This window comes from Danio rerio, chromosome 21, assembly GCF_052040795.2.
Source record: "Danio rerio strain M-AB ecotype USA chromosome 21, GRCz13ab, whole genome shotgun sequence".
Taxonomy (NCBI): Eukaryota; Metazoa; Chordata; class Actinopteri; order Cypriniformes; family Danionidae; genus Danio; species Danio rerio.
Window position 1 is genome coordinate 1588535 of NC_141041.1, and position 23966 is coordinate 1612500.

The window sequence follows — 23966 nt, forward strand, 5'->3', positions numbered from 1 at the left end:
TACGAATCATTTGAATCAGTTTAATGCTTCCGTATTGTAAGCCCCTCCCTCTGACATTAGCCAACTCTGCTCTGATTGGTCAGCTGCACAAGTCTGTTCTGATTGGTCTTTTGTATCTATTTGTGTTGGAAGCGAATCGCTCATTTCAGAGTGTTCTTATAATGGCAGTATTTGTGTTAATTAGTAGCAGGCAAAAGATTCAAAACTATAACAACTTGCTAACTATATTGCTTTATTAGTATTGCACAATAAACGGATCTTTTCTCATCTGTCTTGTGCTGAAGCAGGCTATAAGGTATTTTAAAGTGTGCTAATATTATGTCGAGTCTTCTACCAGGTCAGAAAACATTTTCTCAGAATATGAGTTTGAATCATTTTGACATAATGTCAAAACGAATCATTTGAATCAGTTTTCAGCTCTAGCCTTGTAAGCCCTTCCCTCTTACATTAGCCAACTCTGCTCTGATTGGTCAGCTGGATCTGTGTTCTGATTGGTCTTTTTGTATCTACTATGTGTCGGAAGCGAATCGCCCTATTTCAGAGTGTTTGTATAATTGCAGTGAATGTGTAAGTCAGTAGCAGGCAAAAGATTGAGAAATATAACTGGTTATAAATAAAACTTGGTAACAATGCTGCTGGAATGAATGATCAATAAATGAGGGATCTTTGTTTTGTTTTTTAGTACATCAACATTTCTAAAGAGCAGGTTATATGGTATTTTAAAGTTTGCTTTGAACAAACACAACAGCAGTCTGGTAGTGATTGCGCTGCTTTTTCAGGGTTAACTATTGTGATATCCTGATTGCAACAGGGAAATACTGTAGACTGTAACACTGTGAGAAGATCTCTCTGTAGACTGATGGCATTTCATGTCACGTTCAGCCTTATAATCTTAAAAAGTGAGCAAAATCAGCTGTTCTGTCATAACTTTAGACATTATGCTAGAGAATCATTCAAACACTAGCTCTACAGTGACGTTGGTGTATGAGCTGCGGTTTCTGCTATTTTGACGTCAGCTGCAGATGTGAATGAATGGCGGAAGAAAGTAGTTTCTAATACAGAAGGGTTTTAGACTTTCCGTGTTTGATTTTCTTATTTATATACACGATTGTGCCGTCGAACTGTTGTGTAAACGCAATAGCACACTCGTAGCAGTGCGATATGGCTGTATATCAGCACTGGTGAGAACTCGGCCTGTGGCCTCGTGCCAAAGCACACCTCCAAACAGTGCTGATATACAGCTATATCGCGCTGCTGCTCGTGTGATTTTATATATATATATATATATATATATATATATATATATATATATATATATATATATATAAATTTTAATCTTAAAGCTAGTCTACATCTTCATAAAAAACCTCATTGTGGATCTGATTTGGCCTCAAACTGATGAAGTAGAACCGAAAACATTTACTCGTCAGCATTGCTTTGGAGGCTGATTTTCCAAATATGGTAATGGGTGTAACATTTCTATCACATACCTGAAATAATCAGCCAATCACAAAACACTGGAGGGCTGGCCAATCAGAGATGCGATGTTTTTCAGAACGATCAGCTTTGTAAACTCATCAAAATATGCACACGTTAACTGTGTAAAAGCGTTGCGTTACACCAAATACACAAAACTATACTCTTTATTAGCAACATCATTTGATCCCTTTAAAATACGGCCTGGGAAAGTGGTGTGACTAAAGACGCCACTGAAACAACAATGGGACAAAGTGCATTGTGGGTAATGACGATTCATGGGAAACCGCCCGTCTTACACTGTCCTTCACAATGAGCTGCGGAAAATCACCCTGCCCTTCACAAACAGTTCCCATGATGACTGAAACACACTGTTAACCTATCAGGAGTCGAGAGAAAGGATCAATCAAGTCTCGTTATTGTCTTAAATGCTTCTTCTAAACAGCAAACGGAGAATTATAGTGGAAGTCCACCTGTTTCTCTGGAGAAAAAGACTCAACTTGTGTTTCCCCTTTAGACTTTAATCCTAAAAGAAGTGATCTGAGCTGCTCCACCGTCATTTTATGGCACATTGACATATTTGAGATTTTTTTATTTTCCTTATTCAGGAGTTGTTGTTGTTGTTGTTATTGTTATTATTATTATTATTATTATTATTATTATTATCATTATTGTCTGAGACTAAGTTTCTTTGTAAATGTGTCTTAAATCAAAGAAGTTTATTTAATTCATGTAGTTAACTCTTTCATTTAGTGACAGTTCTATCCATTTTTTTTTAAAGAGAAAATCTAAATATTTAATGCAATTAATTCTCATTTAGGTCTCATTGATGTCTCATTAAACATATGAAAGAATAGGTAAAGGTTATTCGTCTTAATAAAGCTTTATTATTTTTATTTAGTTTATTTTTAGGACTGACATCAAAATAAAGTTTAATGTCTCTTTAATGTCTCATTTAAGTCTCATAATATAATTGCAATACAAAGTATTAAGGTTTAATGTACATTTTTCAAGCATCTTTTCACTCAGAGAAGCATCAGCGCTGTTTATTTGGAGAATTTTTTAACACTGATTTCTCAGTTGTGTCTCATTTAATTCTCATATATTATAAAAGCACAACTAGAGCAGTAGAAATGTTTGTCCTTATTGAGGCTTTTTGCTTATTCAGGATTTTTTTTTTTTTTAAGCAATAAAAAGCTAGTACAAATAAATATTTAATGTCATTCTCGTTTATATCTCGTTTAATTGACAAATTATGACACTGTAAATTTTAGTTACGTCTCATTTAATTCTTGCATTTTATAAAAGCAAAACTTGAGCTAAACTTTTAGCACGTTTGCCTCACAGCAAGAAGGTAGCTGGTTCAAGCCTCGGTTGGGTCAATTGGCGTTTCTGTGTGGAGTTTGCATGTTTGCCCTGTGTTTTCGTGGGTTTCCCCTGGGTGCTTCGGTTTCCCCAACATGTCCAAAGACATGCTGTACAGGTGAATTGTCCGTAGTGTATGTGTGTGAATGAGTGTGTATGGGTGTTTCCCAGTGATGGGTTGCAGCTGGCTTAAACCATATACTGGATAAGTTGGTGGTTTATTCCTCTGTGGCGACCCCAGATTAACTAGTGAACTAAGCTGAAAAGAAAATGCATGAAGGAATGAAAATAAAGCAATACAGATGTCTCATTTGTCTACAAATGTCTCATTTAGGTCTCATGTGTTACAAAGGTGGGATATTTTTATTTAATTGATTTATTGCTATAAAGAAGCCTTTTAATTGCATCTGCGGGATTTTCTAAGATGATGCATCTGAGGTCAAATTAAATACTTAATGTAATTGATACTCAATTATTTCTCATTTAAGTCTCATATATGACAAAAAGTGATATAATTGAATTAACATCTGTGGTAAAATTCCCAATGTTATTGTATAGTTTTATTGGATTATTTCAATAATAAAGGTTAAGAATTGCTAAGACATTTTAAGACTATAAGTCAGTTTTTAAGAGGAAACATCTGAGGTAAAATTAAATACTTAATGTAATTTATACTCAGTTATTTCTCATTTGTCTCATATGGGACCAAAAGTGCTATAATTTAATTGAAATGACTTGTTGCTTTAATGAAGCTTGATTGTCGGTGAAGGTTTTTTTAAGGGGAAACATCTAAAGTAATATTAAATTCTGTAATGTAAATGCTTCTCAATTATTTCTCGTTTAAGTCTCATATTTGGCAAAGGCGGTATAGTTTTACTGAATTATTTCTATAACAAAGGTTAAGAATTGCTAGTCATTTTTAAGACTATTAGTCAGTTTTTTAGAGGAAACATCTGAGGTCAAATTAAATACTTAATTTAATTTATACTCTGTTATTTCTCATTTATGTCTCATATGGGACCAAAAGTGGTTGAGCTGAATTGAAATGACTTGTTGCTTTAATGAAGCATTGGCCATGCAGGTTTTTTTTTTTTTTTTTTAAAAAGGAAACAATCGAGTTTAAACACTAATGTGACAGATTCTCAATAATGTCTCATTTAGGTCTCATATGTTACAAATGTGGGATATTTTTATTTAATTGATTTATTGCTATAATGAAGCCTTTTAATTGCATCTGCGGGATTTTCTAAGAGGATGCATCTGAGGTCAAATTAAATACTTAATGTAATAGATACTCAATTATTTCTCATTTAAGTCTCATGTATGTCAATAAGTGATATAATTGAACTTAAACGACTTGTTGCTTTAATAAAGCTTAATGATTGTCTGTTTTTTAGAGGAAACATCTGAGGTTAAATTCTTAATGTAATTGATTCTCAATTATATCTCATTTATTTCTCATGTGGCAATGTGATATAATTGAATTGAAATGACTTGTTGCTTTAATAAAGCTTAAATGTCAGTGAAGTTTTTTTTAGGGGAAACATCTTATGTAAAATTAAATTCTGTAATGTAAATGATTCTCAATTATTTCTCATTTAAGTCTCATATTTGGCAAAGGTGGTATAGTTTTATTAAATTGATTTAGTTCTATAATGAAGCTTATTAATTGGCAATGCAGTTTATTTTTAAGAGGAAACATTTGAGTTTAATTTAAACACTTGATGTGACAGATTCTCAATAATGTCTCATTTAGGTCTCATGTGTTACAAAGGTGGGATATTTTTATTTAATTGATTTATTGCTATAATGAAGCCTTATAATTGCCTGTGCAAGTTTTTTCGAATATGATGAATCTGAGGTCAAATTAAATACTTAATGTAATTGATACTCAATTATTTCTCATTTAAGTCTCATATATGTCAATAAGTGATATAATTGAATCGAAATGACTTGTTGCTTTAATGAAGCTTAATGATTGTCTGTTTTTTTAGAGGAAACATCTGAGGTTAAATTCTTAATGTAATTGATTCTCAATTATATCTCATTTATTTCTCATGTGGCAAACGTGATATAATTGAATTGAAATGACTTGTTGCTTTAATGAAGCTTAAATGTCAGTGAGGGGTTTTTAAGGTTTTTTTTAATGTAAATGATTCTCAATTATTTCTCATTTAAGTCTCATATTTGGCAAAAACGACTAAGTTTAAAGAAAATTTTAAGTGTTAAATTGACTTGTTTCTTTAGTGAAGCTGCGTGTTTGTGAGTGCAGGTTTTGTCCTAGTGCCTTCCGAGACAAAAAGTTGAAAGCTAAATGAGTCGTAGCTGAGAACTCCATTAGGTCTCGCGGGCTGAAGGATGAACCTGTCACATTTGTGTTAACGAGTGGTCTTGTCCTTAACGAGTGCCTTGATTTTGCGCGCGGGTGGGAAAAACACACCTTGTTTTGTCGTCGCACCTGCTCATAGCAGTGAAGGTGAAGAGACTCAAAAAAGTGTAATTAGCCGTCTGAAAATAAAGGCAGAAGAACAGCAGCAGTGTGTGTAATTAACACGGCAGGTGAGGTGCACGCTGAAACAGAGAACTTTTAATTAAAACGCCTGACTTGTTTGGATATTGTCAAGTGTGCCGCTGTAAGATGTGCCACTGTAATGGCTGCCATAATTGAGCAGTGACAGAGGCTAATGCTAGCATGTCTCCTGTGTGTGCGTGCATGCTCACATATTTGTTTGTGTGTGTGTGTGAGTGTGATGTCATCCGTGTCAGAGGCAGTGTAAATTAAATGTACAGTAATAAGGATTTTGATGATTTATTGCATTCATAATGACGTTAATGTGTGATCTTTAAAGAAACGTTTTGGAAAAAATCTAATAAATAAATAAACTCCATTTGACAACAGTTTTTAATGAAACGATAATACATATCTGTTGATATGCAGTCACTAGGGTGTTCTGAGGGATTTGGCTGTTGATTTTTGGGTTTTTCTGCTGTTGCTATGCAGTTGCTAGGGTGTTCTGAGTGTTTCGGCTGTTGCTAGGATTTTCTGGGTGTTTTAGCTGTTGCTTTGCAGTTTCTAGAGTGTTCTGGGTGCTTTAGAACATACCAAAGACAGAGTTCACAGAGGTATGCAATCACATATTTCTACTAAGATTTTGATTGGATAATATATTACATATCTAACATTTTGATTGGATAATAAATATTTTTGGTCCGACACCTTCCACAATACATATAAATACATTTGGATCACAACATTTAGGTTATTCTGTGAGGAAGTGAACAGACTTTCACATACTTGACTGGCCTTCCTGCAGTCCCGACCTGTCTCCAATTGAGAATATGTGGCACATTTTTAACCGCAAAGTGCAGCAACAAAGACCCTGTACCACCTTAAGACTAGTTTGCAGGAAGAATGGGACACAATTACACCTGAAACACTTCATCACTTGATGTCTTCAGTCCCTAAACATCTTTTAAGTGTTGTAAAAAGGAACGGCAACATCACAAAATAGTGAATGCTTTACTGGACCAGCTTTTTTGAAATGTGTTGCAAGAACCAAAATTAGAATACGTGTTTATAAAGAAAGAAAAAAAAAAAGAAATCATAAGGAATACATTAAATAATGTTTTTTGTATCGTCATTTTTATCAGGATGTGAACAGACTTTTGGGTACTTGACTGGCCTGCCTGCAGTCCCGACCTGTCTCCAGTAGAGAATGTGCGGTGCATTTTTAAGCGCAAAATGCAATAACAAAGATGCATGGAAGAAATGGGACACAATTACACCTGAAACACTTCATCTCTTGGTGTCTCCGGGCCCTAAACAACTTTAAGTGTTGTGAAAAGAATCGGCAACATTACAAAAGTGGTAAAAGCTTTACTAATACTACTATATTTGAAATGTGTTGCAAGAACCAAAATTGGAATACATGTTTATTTAAAAAATATAAATCATGAGAAGCACATTAAATAATGTTTGTTTTATTTTCTGCAACAAAATACAAGTCAAAGTAAATTTAGAAATCACTTTCTTTTTTATTTGCGTTTTCCATAGTGTCCCAACGTTTCCTGATTTGGGGTTGTAAATACATTTGGACCACATCATTTTTATCGTTTTTATCAGGATGTTTCAGGTACGTGACTGGCCTGCCTACAGTCCCGACCTGTCTCCAATAGAGAATGTGTGGCGCATTCTGAAGTGCAAAATGTGACAATGAAGAGCCTGTAGTGTTGCCCTTCTTAAGACTAGTTTGCAGGAAGAATGGGACACAATTACACCTGAAACACTTCATCACTTGGTGTCTTCAGTCCCTAAGCATCTTTTAAGTGTTGTAAAAAGGAACGGCAACATCACAAAATGGTAAAAGCTTTACTGGACCAGCTTTTTTGAAATGTGTTGCAAGAACCAAAATTAGAATACGTGTTTATAAAGAAAGAAAGAAAAAAAAAAGAAATCATGAGGAATACATTAAATAATGTTTTTTGTATCGTCATTTTTATCAGGATGTGAATAGACTTTTGGGTACTTGACTGGCCTGCCTGCAGTCCCGACCTGTCTCCAGTAGAGAATGTGCGGTGCATTTTTAAGCGCAAAATGCAATAACAAAGATGCATGGAAGAAATGGGACACAATTACTCCTGAAACACTTCATCTCTTGGTGTCTCCGGGCCCTAAACAACTTTAAGTGTTGTGAAAAGAATCGGCAACATTACAAAAGTGGTAAAAGCTTTACTAATACTACTATATTTGAAATGTGTTGCAAAAACCAAAATTGGAATACATGTTTATTTAAAAAATATAAATCATGAGAAGCACATTAAATAATGTTTGTTTTATTTTCTGCAACAAAATACAAGTCAAAGCAAATTTAGAAATCACTTTCTTTTTTATTTGCGTTTTCCATAGTGTCCCAACGCTTCCTGATTTGGGGTTGTAAATACATTTGGACCACATCATTTTTATCGTTTTTATCAGGATGTTTCAGGTACGTGACTGGCCTGCCTACAGTCCCGACCTGTCTCCAATAGAGAATGTGTGGCACATTCTGAAGTGCAAAATGTGACAATGAAGACCCTGTCCTGTTGCCCTTCTTAAGACTTGTTTGTAGGAAGAACGGGACACAATTACACCTGAAACACTTCATCACCTGGTGTCTTCGGCCCCTAAACACCTTCATATGTTGTGTTAAGGAATGGCAAGGATGTGAACAGATTTTTAACCTATTGCAACTTTAAATAAACAGTAAATTTGTCTAAATAAACCCTTAACTAGTCGCTGAAACTTTTCTATGAAGTGAAGCAGTGAAATTCCGGCAGCAATGCTCATGTTGTTGTGCATGACTGGAGTTTCAGGTGGAACTGAAGTGTTGGGATTATCTGTGTGTCTTAGAGGAGATTTCTTGTCTTGGTTTTCCTAAAAGGCAGTTGAACATCTGGCAGTGTGTATGTGTGTGTTTGTGTGAGTGTGTGTGTGTGTGTTTATCTGTGACGCCATTGACATTCCATTCCATCAGTGCTTTGGTTAAAGCTGCTGTTTGCATGCATGCATGTGTGTGTGTGTGTGTGTGTGTGTGTGTGTGTGTGTGTGTGTGTGTACGTGTTCATGTGCTTCTATTTGCAAAGGTATAAAGCACTTGTGTGTGTGTTTTATGGGTTTGTTTATGTGTGGTTCGTGTGTGTCTGTGATTGTGTGTGTGTTTTTCGCACTCCGGCGGTGTGGGCAGTATGTGCTACTGTTTTTCCAAGTGCTAATTTTTTGCTGCAGTTGCTGGTTTAACGTCCGTCTCGTTACAGCCTGAACCAATTACAGTCCTAATTATCCAATAAATATGTATTTAAGAAGCTGTTTACTTTGCGTGTGTGTCATGACACATAGAGCAGAAATCAAACCCGCTGGGGCTACACACTTTAAACGTCACACAGGACTCGGATATGCAGAGAAAAAAAATCAGTCGTAGATTTCTACATTCATTTTAGATTGGATTCATTTGCGGTTTATAAAAGAATTTAACAACAAGGTGGCGCAGTGGGTAGCACGATCCCCTCACAGCAAGAAGGTCACTGGTTCGAGTCCCGGCTGGGTCAGTTGGTGTTTCTGTGTGGAGTTTGCATGTTCTCCCTGTGTTGGCGTGGGTTTCCAAAAGCATTGGATCCAGCTCAGATTGCACTGCACCAGGTCTGCATCCAGACACCTCTCAATTCTCCTATAGCGCATGTGTTTGGACTGTGGGGGAAACCCAGAGGAATCTCACGCTGACACGGGGAGAACATGCAAACTCCACACAGAAATGCCAACTAAACCAATGGCCTTCATACTGTGACGCAATAGCTCTACCCACTGTCTCACAGTGGCGCCCTAAAAACCAATACCTACACTTTTAAAACTTTTTGTTGTGTAAATGTTGTACAATGGATCAAACAGGCATCAATCAATCAATCAATCAATCAATCAATCAATCAATCAATCAATCAATCAATCAACCAATCACATCAATCACATCAATCACATCAATCACCTCAAACAGTCTATACACGTCTTTAAACATGCAGTTATTACTTACTCAGGAAAACAATGCAATGCACATGCAGCTCAAACAACTGACCTTGTAAAACATTTAGCATCTGCGTACTGCAAAAAAACAAAACAAAACAAAAAAAAACATACAATTTATAGCACTTAAAAACTGATTTCAAACAATGTTTATTGTCATAATAATAATAATAATTAAATAGTATGTATATAATATTACTTATTTAAGTATTATTATAAACATTTAATTTTTTTATTTATTTATTATCATTATATAAATATTTTTATACAATTTTATATATATATATATATATATATATATATATATATATATATATATATATGTATGTGTGTATATATATATATATATGTGTGTGTGTGTGTGTGTGTGTGTATAATCATTAAAATAGTATTCAATTAATAAATGAATATAATATATAAATATATATTTATACATTTTTAACATCAAAGAATTGAAAAAGCTCTTAGATTTGTTATGCTTATGCTTAGATTTTAATGCTTTCACCTGTTTTCTCAGTTCCTTCATCACCATTCTCTGTCATTAACATGCTTTTAACACATGACCACTAGAGCTACACAATTAATCGAAAAAAGATTGCGATCTTAATTCGACCCCCCAAGACGAGCTTAATCCAGCATTTCGACGATTCTGCATATTTTCAAGTTCAGGAGAGAAGCAAACGCGGCTGCACATGTCTTTTCATTGTTTCACGTACATTGCTCAGCGAATTAGACACCTCCAAATGATGTTCAAAGAGTCACATACTGTATTTACAAGGTGTAAATCACCTAAAATGTCATTTTTGTCTTCATATAATGATGTTTTCGTGGCCGGGAAATCACTCGTGACGTGAGCTGCTGACCGTGAGCTGTTATCATAGAGAGGGCGTGCACACATCCTACTTGATCATAGATGCTCGCTCGTCTAACAGCTAATAAAGTTGTAAATAATATTCAGTTTGTTGCACAGAGTGATCATTTTGCGCAGTGATCCGTGCGCAAAGAATGAACAGCACTTAGCAGTGAAAATGAAACTGAAAGCGTGCACATTATTTAAATAATCATATCGCAGTCTAGAGTTATGACTGCGACAAGCATTTGCTATGTTTTTTTTTCTTTCATAGCGAACAAACAGTTGTGCATGAAAATAAACGTTTACAGTGTCAGTTTAACTACTCTAGCCTATTTAATGTTGATTTTAACAGTGAATAAATAGTCTAATAATGTTGTCAATGGCAGATTGCAAGCATATATCTCAAACATAATTCAACATCAGAATTATTATAAGTAGAATAGAATTATTTATAGAAACCAGTAGACCTGCATATAATATTAATGTTGTTGTTTTACCATATGTTCAACCCAAGCTCATTCTGAAATCGTAGTCCCGCGGACATTTCTGGAGACAGCGGAATTCGTCCCGGGAGGTACGTACGGCTGCGTTTATTTTTTTTTAAGCGAACGCTGCGGGGCGGTGTGACGCCGTTCCCTTTCGCGCTTGCCGGCCGACCGCTTACCTCCTTGTGGAGGGCTTCCCCGCTGCAACCCGTTTGTCCACTCAGCTCATCGTGTACGTCGGCAGGCTCGAGATGCAGAGAGGAGTCGACCACGGCGACCGGTTTCGAGTCCGGGGAAGAGCGGTCCCAGCAATTAGGTAAGACAAAAACAGAATCCCAAAAATTAGGTGAACGAGTTTTGTAACAGGGTGAGAACGCGGTGAAATCCGAAAACGCGGTAGAAAAAAAAACAAATCGGGGCTTTTATTTTTTTGGACGGCTTTTGTAAACTGTTGCTCGGGTTTAGGGAAGCGAGCGGGCGGGCGGGTCGATCGGTAAGATTGGTTGGGTTCGGGGAAGGAGGAGGGCGGGTCGGTCGATTGGCCGGTCGCGCAGTCAATCATCCGGCCAGTCGGACAGCGGCCTCCGCATGTTAACATGAGGCGCTCGCGAGAGGCGTCTGAGACGCAAAAAATCTCACAACAGCGGCCTCTCGCGGACTCGCGAAAACAAAAACTGCGGCCATACGTACCTGCCGGGACGTATTCTGCTGTCTCCAGAAACGTCCGCGGGACTACGTTTCCACAATGAGCCCGGGTTGCATATGTTTGAGAAAAAACAATAATAATTGCTGACTCATATTAACCCTTTTTACATCTACAGAATCCTGAGAAAATCATCAATTATTAACATTTATTTTAAGCCAAAAAAATCGCGATTCTCATTTTAGCCAGAATCGTGCAGCTCTAATGACCACTCAGAAGTTGTGATTACTTATTTTTGTATGTCAAGATTACTTGAATCTCTTTAGTTTAATAACTTAATGTTCGCATTATTCTGATTGTTGGGATTGTTGTTGAAATATTGTCAGGTAAGCAAAGTTAACTGCACTTAATTTTATTAATGAGAACAGCTATTGCTTTTTACAGTGTAGCGATATCAATGCTGGAATTATATATTGTTCAGCCCTAGTTATGATAGTCCCAAAATCATACCGCATAAATCCTTTTGACTAAATTCTCTGTAGAAACAGCTAATAAAGTCTACAGAGTCTGTCTCTTGTTAAAATTCATTATAAGCGTGAGCTGCATTAAAAGTGTTAGCGTGCATTTAATCTTCATTTACTCAAAGCACAAAATTCCATCTTGCAGATTTTTGGAGTGAATATGAGCTGCTCGTGACGGATTTTGTGAACTTGACTGGTCCGTTCTTGTTTAGAGCAGCAGCGCGAGAGCGACAGGAATGTAATCGGACACTGGCAGCAGTTTTTCCCACAGAAATGCCCTCTCATGAAAGCCTTTTGTCTGGCCTCAGTCTTCAAACTCTAGAAGTTTTGCAGGTGTTCGGGGCGCAGCTCTGAATCCGCCTCTGTTATTTAGTGTGTGCAGCCAGAGGGGGCGGGGCAGTGGGCAGAGCCTTGTGGCCTCTTTCTCCTTCAGCAAGGTCATTGGCTGAGGAGGAACAGGTGGGAGGGGCTGATGTGAAAAGCCGAAAGACAGAGATCTGCTCGGTGTAAACAGAGCGTTCTGTTATAGACACTGACACACACACAGATGGATACAGTGCGTGATATGAGGGAGGAAGCACCTTTTTGACAGTTGTATCAAACATTGACTTTATATTTTAATATATTGACAGATTGGACTTTAATTTATGTAACATTTAGTACTTTAGTACTTATTCATTGTTGCTCTTGGTTGTGTAAATTGCTTCCTTGTCCTCATTTGTAAGTCGCTTTGGATAAAAGCGTCTGCTAAATGACTAAATGTAAATGTAAATGTAAACATTTGTAGAGTTCATTTGAATTTGATGAATTAAACACAACCCAACCCTGACCCTAACCTTAACCTAAGTACATTTAACCCCCATCCCAGAGTTCAACAGGAGCGTCTTTTAGTGAAATTCTTCAGTGCTATTTTTATAGTATAAATAATAATACATGTCTATCCTACAGTGTGTAATGTGTTATTTTATGTGTGTGTGTGTGTGTGTGTGTGTGTGTGCACTTAAAATTTTTCACACTCGTTCATGCATGCGACGTCGATGCTCAAACAAAACATTGTGCGACCCTAAACTAAACATAATGTTGTATTGTCAATGTCGGTTTTGTTTATATAGCACTATTAAACACAACCTGTCCCAACCCTAACCCTAACCTCAACCCAATTAAGTAGATTTAAATCCTCATCCCAGAATTCAACAACATTGTCTTTTAGTAAAATTCTTCAGTGCTCTTTTTGTAGTACAGATAGTGCTACATGTCTGTCCTACAGTGTGTAATGCATGTTATTGTGTGTGTGTGTGTGTGTGTGTGCGCAAATTTCTCACAATCGTTCATTTACATGCGATATCAATGCTCAAACAATATCTTGTGCAACCCTAAACTAAACATTATCTTATTTTGTCAAAGGCATGGTAATTTTATTAATATAGCATGATTTAACACAACCTGTCCCACCCCTAACCCTAACCCAAACCCTATTAAGTACATTTCAATCCCTATTTAAGAATTCAACAGCATTGTCTTTCCTCAGTGCTCTTTTTATAGTACAGATAGTGTTGCATGTCTGTCCTACAGTGTGTAATGTGTGTTATTGAATGTGTGTGTGTGTGTGTGTATGTGTGTGCTTTAAATTTCTAACACCTGTTCATTTACATGCGATATCGATGCTTAAACAATATATTGTGCAACACTAAACTAAACCAAACTAAACATAATGTTGTATTGTCAATGTCAGTTTTATTTATATAGCACTATTAAAAACAACCTGTCCCAACCCTAACCCTAACCTTAACCCAATTAAGTAAATTTAAATCCCTATCCCAGAATTTAACAGCAGCGTCTTTTAATAAGATTCTTCAGTGCTCTATTTATAGTACAGATAGTGCTACATGTCTGTCCTACAGTGTGTAATGCATGTTATTGTGTGTGTGTGTGTGTGTGTGTGTGTGTGTGCTTTAAATTTCTCACACATGTTTATTCACATGCGATATCGATGCTCAAATGATATATTGTGCGACCCTAAAATAAACATAATACTATATTGTCAATGTGAGTTTTATTTATATAGCGTGATTAAACACAACCTGTCCTAGCCTTAACCCTAACCTTAACCCTATTAAGTACTATATACTTAAATTCTCATCCCAGAATTTAACAGCAGCGTCTTTTAATAAGATTCTTCAGTGCTCTTTTTATAGTACAGTAGTGTTACATGTCTGTCCTACAGTGTGTAATGTGTGTTATTGAATGTGTGTGTGTGCTTTACATTTCTAACACCTGTTCATTTACATGCGATATCGATGCTTAAACAATATATTGTGCAACACTAAACTAAACCAAACTAAACATAATGTTGTATTGTCAATGTGAGTTTTATTTATATAGCACTATTAAACACAACCTGTCCCAACCCTAACCCTAACCTTAACCCAATTAAGTAAATTTAAATCCCCATCCCAGAATTCAACAGCAGCGTCTTTTAATAAGATTCTTCAGTGCTCTATTTATAGTACAGATAGTGCTACATGTCTGTCCTACAGTGTGTAATGCATGTTATTGTGTGTGTGTGTGTGTGTGTGCTTCAAATTTCTCACACATGTTTATTCACATGCGATATCGATGCTCAAATGATATATTGTGCGATCCTAAACTAAACATAATACTATGTTGTCAATGTGAGTTTTATTTATGTAGCGTGATTAAACACAACCTGTCCTAGCCTTAACCCTAACCTTAACCTTATTAAGTACTGTATATTTAAATTCCCATCTCAGAATTCAACAGCAGTGTCTTTTAACAAGATTCTTCAGTGCTCTTTTTATAGTACAGTAGTGTTACATGTCTGTCCTACAGTGTGTAATGTGTGTGTGTGTGTGCCTAAAATTTCTCACACCCGTTCATTCACTTGTCTCCATCCCAACATTTCACGGAATTCCCTGTCTGTTTCCCGCTCCTCGGTTTCCCTGGTAGCAGGTGCAGAGTTCACTCTGGAGTCTGGACGCGGGCAGGTGTGTGTGGACTTTATTACACACACACACACACCTTGCCGCCACATGTTCTGGAACAACTGTTTAACACTGTTCAGAACCGCCGCTGCATTTTCCCTGCCTGAGTTTGATTCTACCTTGGAGTTTCAGCGCAGTAATGAGCACACTTTTGTCAAGCTTTCCTGAAAATCGCTCTCAGCAGAAAGAGAAAGAGAGAGAGAGACCAGCGCTTGACGGAAAACCTCCTTAGCGCATTTGAAACCGAAGTGTGAATGAGACATATCGCCACTTTAAGAAAATATTTCAAGCTTCATTTGCAAGAGGCTTCTTCTTCTTCAAAAAAAAAAAATAAAACGACACAAATTGTTTTCACCACGCTAAACTCCTGCAAATGAGTCGAGTGGAAATGTTTACCTGTTTACAGACGCAAATGCTTTCACACATGCGGCGTGTTTTGATATATTCTGTAAAGAAGAGAGAGAGAGAGGCTGTGGAAGAAAGCGATGGAGACGTGTGATGGCTAATACTGAGAATCACATGGCCTTGTTTTGTTTTTTTTAAGGACACAATGCAATGCGCTGAATACATGACCTTCTCTTGCATTGCGTCACACTGTGTATTCTTTCTGTCTGCTCGCTTGTCATTTCAACATATCACATCATGCAAAAGGGCGAAGCAGTGGCGCAGTAGGTAGTGCTGTCACCTCACAGCAAGAAGGTCGCTGGTTCGAGCCTCGGCTCAGTTGGCGTTTCTGTGTGGAGTTTGCATGTTCTCTCTGCGTTCGCATGGGTTTCCTTCGGGTGCTCCGGTTTCCCCCACAGTCCAAACACATGCGGTACAGGGGAATTGGGTAGGCTAAATTGTCTGTAGTGTGTGAATGTGTGTGTGTGGATGTTTCCCAGAGATGGGTTGCGGCTGGAAGGGCATCCGCTGCATAAAAAACTTGCTGGATAAGTTGGGGGTTCATTCCGCTGTGGCGACCCTGGGTTAATAAAGGGACTAAGCCGACAAGAAAATAAATGAATTAATGAACGTCATGCAGTAGTCAGAAAGTACAATTGTCATATTTGGAACTTCATAAATGTTTTGGTTGTTGCATTGACATGAAGGTACAGCGGGAAAATAAGTATCGAACTCGTTTTGTACTGGGAGCAGGGCCGGCGCGTCCATAGAGGCGACCTAGGTGGCCGCCTAGGGTGGCAGAATAGAGAGGGGGGCATCCGAACACCTCCCGCACCACCCGCGACCGCAGTTATACCCGCGCCTAGGGCAGCAGAGAGGGCGGCATCCGAACACCTCCCGCACCATCCACGACCGCAGTTATACCCGCGCCTAGGGCGGCAGAATAGAGAGGGCGACATCCGAACATCTCCCACACCACGCGCGACCGCAGTTATACCCGCGCCTAGGGCGGCAGAGAGGGCGGCATCCGAACACCTCCCGCACCACCCGCGACCGCAGTTATACCCGCGCCTAGGGCGGCAGAGAGGGCGGCATCTGAACACCTCGCGCACCACCCGCGACCGCAGTTATACCCGCGCCTAGGGCGGCATAGAGGGCGGCATCTGAACACCTCGCGCACCACCCGCGACCGCAGTTATACCCGCGCCTAGGGCGGCTGAGAGGGCGGCATCCGAACACCTCCCGCACCACCCGCGACCGCAGTTATACCCGCGCCTAGGGCGGCAGAGAGGGTGGCATCTGAACACCTCCCGCACCACCCGCGACCGCACTCCGCAGTTATATCTGCGCCTAGGGCGGCAGAATAGAGAGGGCGACATCCGAACATCTCCCGCACCACCCGCGACCGCAGTTATACCCGCGCCTAGGGCGGCAGAGAGGGCGGCATCCGAACACCTCGCGCACCACCTGCGTCCGCAGTTATATCCGCGCCTAGGGCGGCAGAATAGAGAGGGCGACATCCGAACATCTCCCGCACCACCTGCGTCCGCAGTTATACCCGCGCCTAGGGCGGCAGAATAGGGTTCTTCACTTTGATAACCGGTCATTTTCGTTTTCACTTTCGGTTTGTGGGCGGCGTGATCGTCCTTTGCCTAGAGCGGCAGTTCAGCTTGCTCCGGCTCTGCCTGGGAGTAATATTTCTAAAGGAGCTGTTGACATGCAATTGAAGCAGATTTTGGTACAAACCCAAACAATACAGACATAAAAATAAAACATTCATTGTGTGTAATAACAATGAGATGACAGAAGGAGAAAGCGCTGAACTACTGAAGCATGTTTAATAATTTATACTAAAGGCTTTTGTTAATGACGGCAGCTTAAAGATGCCTCTAATATGGAGAATGAAGCCACATGCATTGCTCAAGTGTGAGTTTCTCGCAGACTTCAACAGAGTGGCAGAATCTTGATGCTTCTGTGGGTCTCGTCTCTCAAGTCTGAGCTTTATTTTGTTTTCTCTATTGGGTTTGGGTCAGGTGATTGGCTTGGCCATTCTACAGCTTGATTTTCTTTCTTTGAAAGCATCTGAGAGTCTCCTTGGCTGTGCTTTAGATTATTGTCTTGCTGAAATGTCCACCCTGGTGTCATCTTCATCCTCCTGCTAAAGCCTGGTTTACACTCGACGCGTCCGCTAGTTTGCTTGAGTGTGTGCGTCGAATGTGACATCATTACTGTGTTTTGCGGATGTTCACTTTGGGTGAGCGTGACATGATTTCAGCTGGCGGAGCGCAGGATTTTTTTTGAGACTCATGGGGACAGTGTGCGGCGCTGCATTTGATTTGAGTTGAATGTGAAACACTGAAGAGATTTTGTCTGAAACAGGAACGACTGTATAGATCTTTATGATCCGTGATAGTAGAGATAAGATGATGATCAAAAATTCTCGGCTAGAAATTGCAACAGCCAAGGGAAAGGAGGAAAGGTTTTGGAAAAAGATTTGGAAAAACTTTGAGGGATGAGTTTGTTAAAGCCAAAAGAGGTCATGGCAAAAGTGGAGACCAGGTACACAATTAGTTTTTTCTACCAGTCATGGGTTTTACACTGATGTATATGTTACAGTTTTGAATTTAAAACTATTTAATAGTTACAAAACTTTAATTACAGAAACAAATTATTTCTTCAATAACTGGAAATAATATTCAAACCAGTAATTTATTACTTTTTATTTAATATATTAAGGTTTTAGTTATGATAATCCGCTGGATACTCCCAAAGTAATTCCACAGAAATCCACAGATTTTTACCAAAGTTCTCAGCAGAAATAGCAAAAAACCTCCGCAGATTCCGTCTGGCCCTGCCCATCGGTTTACAGTATACTGATGCCTGTTTTTCTAGGCTTTATTGGTGATGATGGTCAGGAATGTTGGACCATGATTGCCTTTTTAGTTTAAGAAAAGGACAGAAACTAGCCAGACTGTGGTGTGTGAATGGTGGAGCGGGCTAAATCTAAAAACGTCTGTATTTTTTAGTAAGTAAAGAGTTCAGATGCAAAAACCTCTAAATGCCGTCTAAAAGGTACTCCTAAAAAGACCATTTTTAGGATCAATGTTTCAGACCGATGTTTATTTTCAGTTATTCCCCTTTAAAGTCAATGTAAATAACTTTTTTTTGTCACTATAAAAGTACAAATAGTGAGCCTGCACACAGGAGTCTGAGAAAAATCCTAATTTTAGAAGAAAACATTAGATGGCCTTTAGAGGATTTTGCATCTAAACTCTTTGAGTGTACTTTTCAAAAAAAGCAGAAAAAAAAGTTGTCATTATTATTTTAAACTTTAAGAGGTAAAACTGTCTGAGATAAGAACAAAAGCAAGTGAAGCATTAAAGTTTGAATCGTTATAAAAATCCTTCTCTTCTTCTTCTTCTTTGGCCTTAGTCCTGTATGGTTACGGGGTCGGCTCTTTGGAACAAGTCCTCCATTTTTTTTTTTTTTTTTTACATATTCCAGCCGGCCTGTCACCCTCATACACTCATACACTAGGAACAATTTAGTCTATCCAATTCACCTGTAGCGCATGTGTTTGGACTGTGGGGGAAACCGGAGCATCCGGAGGAAACCCACACGAACGCAGGGAGAACATGCAAACTCCACACAGAAACACCAACTGAGCCGAGGTTCGAACCAGCGACCCAGCGACCTTCTTGCTGTGAGGTGACAGCACTACCTACTGCACCACTGCTTCGGCCCGGTTATAAAAATCCTTATAATTATTAAAATAATTAATAAAATATTTAGTTTAAAAATATTGAATGATTTTAATGATATGACGTAGTTCTGTAAACCTTCTACTTTTCTGTTTATCTGTCTGTCTTTACGGTCAGTTTCTTTTGACCGCCCCCCCTGTCATTTTAAGAGAGATGAATGTATGTTTATATATATATAGGCCTATATACACACACACACACACACATATATGTATATATATATATGTATGTATGTCAGCATTAAAATGTTGCAATATAATGTCAGTGCCCAATATAATCAGGAAAATAGTGTGACAGTGTAATGTAAGTGTACAATTCAATGGTAGAAAATACTTTACATTAGTGCAGACAGCATTACATGCACACAATCATCTTTAATTTCCACTAATATTTTCTAAAAAACATGCTCTGTCAGTGTTTGCATTGAAAGGAGCAGCAGGAACATTCTCCAAAACCTCCAGAATGAAAGTGTGCTGGTTTGCTATGACAGGAGAGTGAATTCTTCAAGGAAATCTGCCGGTTCACTGAGGCTTTGATGCATGTTTTCAGTGTTTCTCTCTTTTCATCTCTTTGTTTTCCTCTCAAATCGGTTTTGTTATGGTTGTGAAACTTCTGTTAGCACGAGCGCTTCAGTGGCCTCTTGGTTTCTGTGTGTGTGCTGTGACCTCAAGTACAGACATGTACAGTCAAACATCTACAGCTCTTTCATAGGCAATCAAAGGTCTAGACTTATGTCACAGTAGAGTTTGAGCTTGTGAAATTCTGTTGTACAGAACTGCGAAAAGGGGCGGGATTACGGCAGATGATTATACATTAAAAAAGGCCAGGGATTGGTCCATATATTACATTTCTGTACAGAGAGGCCATGTTTTGATCTTCTATTGGTTTTACGCAGCCACATGATGCAATTTCACTGGTCGAGTTCACCAAGCTTGAACTTTCCAATGCAGCGAACTGCGAAACTTGTCACACGAGCTTATGTTTTTGATCTGTCGCATTCACATGCATATGAATGGAAGTGTAAACGGCTAAAGGTATATAAGGCTATATTGTACTGTATTGTAATGTTGACATCATATAATTAAAACATATTTGGAGTATACATTGGACTTTAATGTAATAACAGTTGTGACTTTTTTTATTTAAAGCTGAATTTACTCACTACTGTTTTATTGTAACAATATTTTGATGGTTACATTATTGTAACATTTTTGACACTGACATTACATTATAACATTATTTTAACAGGTAATTTTGACACATTATGTTGTAATATTATTTTATTGGTTTTTTTTAGACATTGACGTTATAATGTAACAGTTTTGGTCGTTATATCGAATGTTGATGTTACATCGTTAGCGTATATTGTAACAATTTTTTTTAAGGTGACATTACATTGTAACACTTGACACTGACATTACACTGTAACATTATTTTGGCAGGTAATTTATAAAACGACATTATATTGTAACATTATTTTTAAGGGGACATTATATTGTAACATCGTTGACACTGACATTATTTTGTAACATTATATTGACAGCTAAAATTGATACATTTCATTATAACTATATCAATGTACCAATTTTGGCTGCAATATCGGATAAAGTTGAAGTTACATCATTACTGTATACAGTCACTCATTCATTTATTAATTTTCTTTCGGCTTAGTTCCTTATTTATCAGGGGTCGCCACATCGGAATGAACCGCCCATTATTGTATATCGACGTTATAATGTAACAGTTTTGGTCGTTACATCGAATGTTGATGTTACATCGTTAGCGTATATTGTAACATTATTTTTAAGGTGACATTACATTGTAACACTTGACACTGACATTACACTGTAACATTATTTTGGCAGGTAATTTAAACACCAACATTATATTGTAACATTATTAGTTCCTTATTTATCAGGGGTCGCCACATCGGAATGAACCGCCCATTAATGTATATCGTAACATTATTTTGATGGTTACGCTATATTGTAACATTGTTGGCATTATATAACTAAAAACATTTTGAGAATACACTCACCGGCCACTTTAATAGGTACACCTTACTGTTACCGGGTTGGCCCCTTTTGCCTTCAGAACTGCCTTTATCCTTCGTGGCAGAGATTCAACAAGATACTGGAAATATTCCTCAGAGATTTTGCTCCATATTGACATGATAGCATCACACAGTTGCTGCAGATTTGTCGGCTGCACATCCATGATGCCAATCTCCCATGCAACTACATCCAAAAGGTGCTCAATTGGATTGAGCTCTGGTGACTGTGGAGGCCATTTGAGTACAGTGAACTCGTTGTCATGTTCAAGAAACCAGTCTGAGATGATTGAGCTTTATGACATGGTGAGTTACCTGCTGGAAGAAGCCATCAGAAGATGGAGACACTTTGCTCATAAAGGGATGGACATGGTCAGCAGCAATACTCAGGTAGGCTGTGGCGTTGATGCTCAATTGGTACTAATGGACCCAAAGAAAATCTCCCCCACACCATTACACCACCACCACCAGCCTGAACCGCTGATACAAGGCAGGATGATCCATGCTTTCATGTTGTTGAGGCCAAATTCTGAGCGGACCATCTGTATGTGTCAGCAGAAATGGAGACTCATCAGAGCAGCAACGTTTCTCCAATCTTCTATTGTCCAGTTTTGGTGAGTCTGTGTGAATTGTAGCCTCAGTTTCCTGTTCTTAGCTGACAGGAGCGGCACCCGGTGTGCTCTTCTGCTGCTGTAGCCCATCCGCCTCAAGGTTGGACGTGTTGTGTGTTCAGAGATGTGAATCCCAGAGATCCTCTATTGGATTAAGTTCTGGTCACCGTGGAGGCCAATTTTTGCGTATACATTGGACCTTGATGTAATAACCCATCAGTTTTGGCTTTTTTTAGTCACTCACTATTGTTATATTTTAAGAATATTTTTAAGGTTACATTATATCGTAACATTTTTGACGCTGACATTATATTGTAATTTTATTTTGACTGCTAATTTTGATACTGTCATTATATTGTAACATAATTTTTAAGATGACGTCATATTTTTGACGCTGATGTTACATTGTAACATTATTTTGACAGTTTTGACTTCTTGTAAGCTAAACTACTCGCTGTTATATTGTAACAATATTCTGACGGTTTCTGTATATTAACAGAACGTTTGGCATCGATATTACAGCGTAACATTAATTTGAGGCTGAATTTATTTAGATTGTTTTAGTTTATTTTAGGATGTCAACATTTGCGATTGACATTAGCCACATTGTTTGACCTCGGAAATGATCCTAAAACTAATATTTGGCATTGTGAGAGTCATAATTTTGTAAGAAGGTTTCATGCTGGATCTGGAAAATAGCCAAACGTCTCTGCGTTTTTTAGCACGATCCTCCTTTCATTCCTCAGATTTTCCCCGCATATAAAAGCGTTAAGCAAAAAACGACTCGCCCACACAAGTCACAAAGACACACACATGCGCGTTGGATATTGTTATTTGTCACTTACATGTTGTTTACGGGCTATTAAAAGCTCTCACACGTGGTCAGACTCTCCATATGTGTGTGTGTGGGACGGGTCGAGGTGTGTTCGGGTGCCGTAACGCCTGGCGTCGCTCTACTGTTTGGATAATAGTGATTTCGGCACTCTTGGCTGCGTCGAGAGGACATTAATGTTTCAGCATATGTCTTCATCTGAAGTGTGAACAGAACTCGATGCCCCTCCAGATGAACACGTCGAAGAAAAAAAAAGGTTTTTCTCAAAGCTGGAGAAAAAAGTCTCTGTACCTGAGTCTCCATCAGTGCCCGTGGAGCCCAATTTGGTTATAAAAGGGAATGGCTCACTCAAAATTGAACATTTCTGTCGTCATTTTCTCACTTGTTTCAAACCTGTTTCTTTAATCTGTTAAACACAGAAGATGATGTTTTGGAAAAAAAATGTTGGAAATTTTTGGGCATCCATTTCACCTCAAAGCAAAAACGTCTCTGGTTCGAGTGTTGGCTGGGTCATTCTGCATTTCTGTGTAGAGTTTGCATGTTCTCCCCATGTTTGGCGTAGGTTTTCTCCACACAGTCCAAACACATGCTCTATAGGGAAATTGATGAACTAGATTGGCCGTAGTGTGTGAGTGTGTAAATAAGTGTGTATGGGTGTTCCCCAATAGGGCATCTGCTGCGTAAAACGTATGCACACATCTGTCACACTTTCATTTGTCACCATCTATCCATCTATCGACACATCCATCCATCCATCCATTCATCCATCTATCATTTATCCATCCATCCGTCTATCATACTGTCATTCCATTCATCCATCCATCCATTCATCCGTCTATCTGTCTATCGTACTTTTATTCCATCCATCCATCCATCCATCCATCCACACATCCAGCTATCCATCCATCATTCTATCTATCATTTGTTCATACTATCCATCCATCCACACACACACATTTATCCATCCATCCATCCATCCATCCATCCATCATGCTGTCTATCAATCTTTCATTCAATCCATCCATCCATCCATCCATCCATCCATCCATCCATCCATCCATCATTCTGTCTAATACTTTCATTAAATTCATCCATGCATCCTTCCATACATCCATCTATCCAACATTCTGTCTATCGTACTTTCATTCCATCCATCGGTCCATCCATCCATCCATCCATCCATCCATCCATCCATCCGTCCATCTTTCTGTCATTCTTTCAGTCTATCCATCCATCTATTCATCATTGTTTACTATTTCATCCATCCATCCATCATTCTATCATTCTATTCATCCATCTATCCATCAATCCATCATTCTGTCTATCATTCCATCCATAAATCCGTCTATCATTCCATCCATCCATCCATCCATCCATCCTTCATTGTCTATCAATCCATCCATCCATAGATCCATCCATCCATCATTGTTTAT

General features: G+C 38.4%; 1 protein-coding gene and 3 long non-coding RNA genes across 19 annotated transcripts in view; 2 read left to right on the forward strand and 2 right to left on the reverse strand.

The window, feature by feature from the left end:
- tcf4 (transcription factor 4) overlaps positions 1–23966 on the forward strand; it is a 435077-nt gene that overhangs the window by 143633 nt on the left and 267478 nt on the right.
- LOC147831710 (uncharacterized) lies at positions 3465–9473 on the reverse strand. Of its 2 annotated transcripts, none has more exons than XR_015519860.1 (3): positions 7120–9473; positions 4733–6270; positions 3465–3665 (listed from the first exon to the last, which is right to left on the reverse strand). It is a non-coding gene; the product is annotated as an uncharacterized LOC147831710 (long non-coding RNA). The 2 variants fall into 2 exon arrangements; XR_015519859.1 differs by lacking the exon at positions 3465–3665 and adding an exon at positions 3975–4423.
- Positions 10076–15214, forward strand: LOC147838679 (uncharacterized). Its single transcript, XR_015519877.1, has 3 exons — positions 10076–12552; positions 12681–13443; positions 14094–15214. It is a non-coding gene; the product is annotated as an uncharacterized LOC147838679 (long non-coding RNA).
- Positions 20929–23966, reverse strand: part of LOC147838680 (uncharacterized) — a 57688-nt gene continuing 54650 nt past the window's right edge. The window contains exon 3 of the long non-coding RNA XR_015519861.1: positions 20929–20946. This is a non-coding gene — a long non-coding RNA (uncharacterized LOC147838680). The remainder of the gene's footprint in view (positions 20947–23966) is intronic.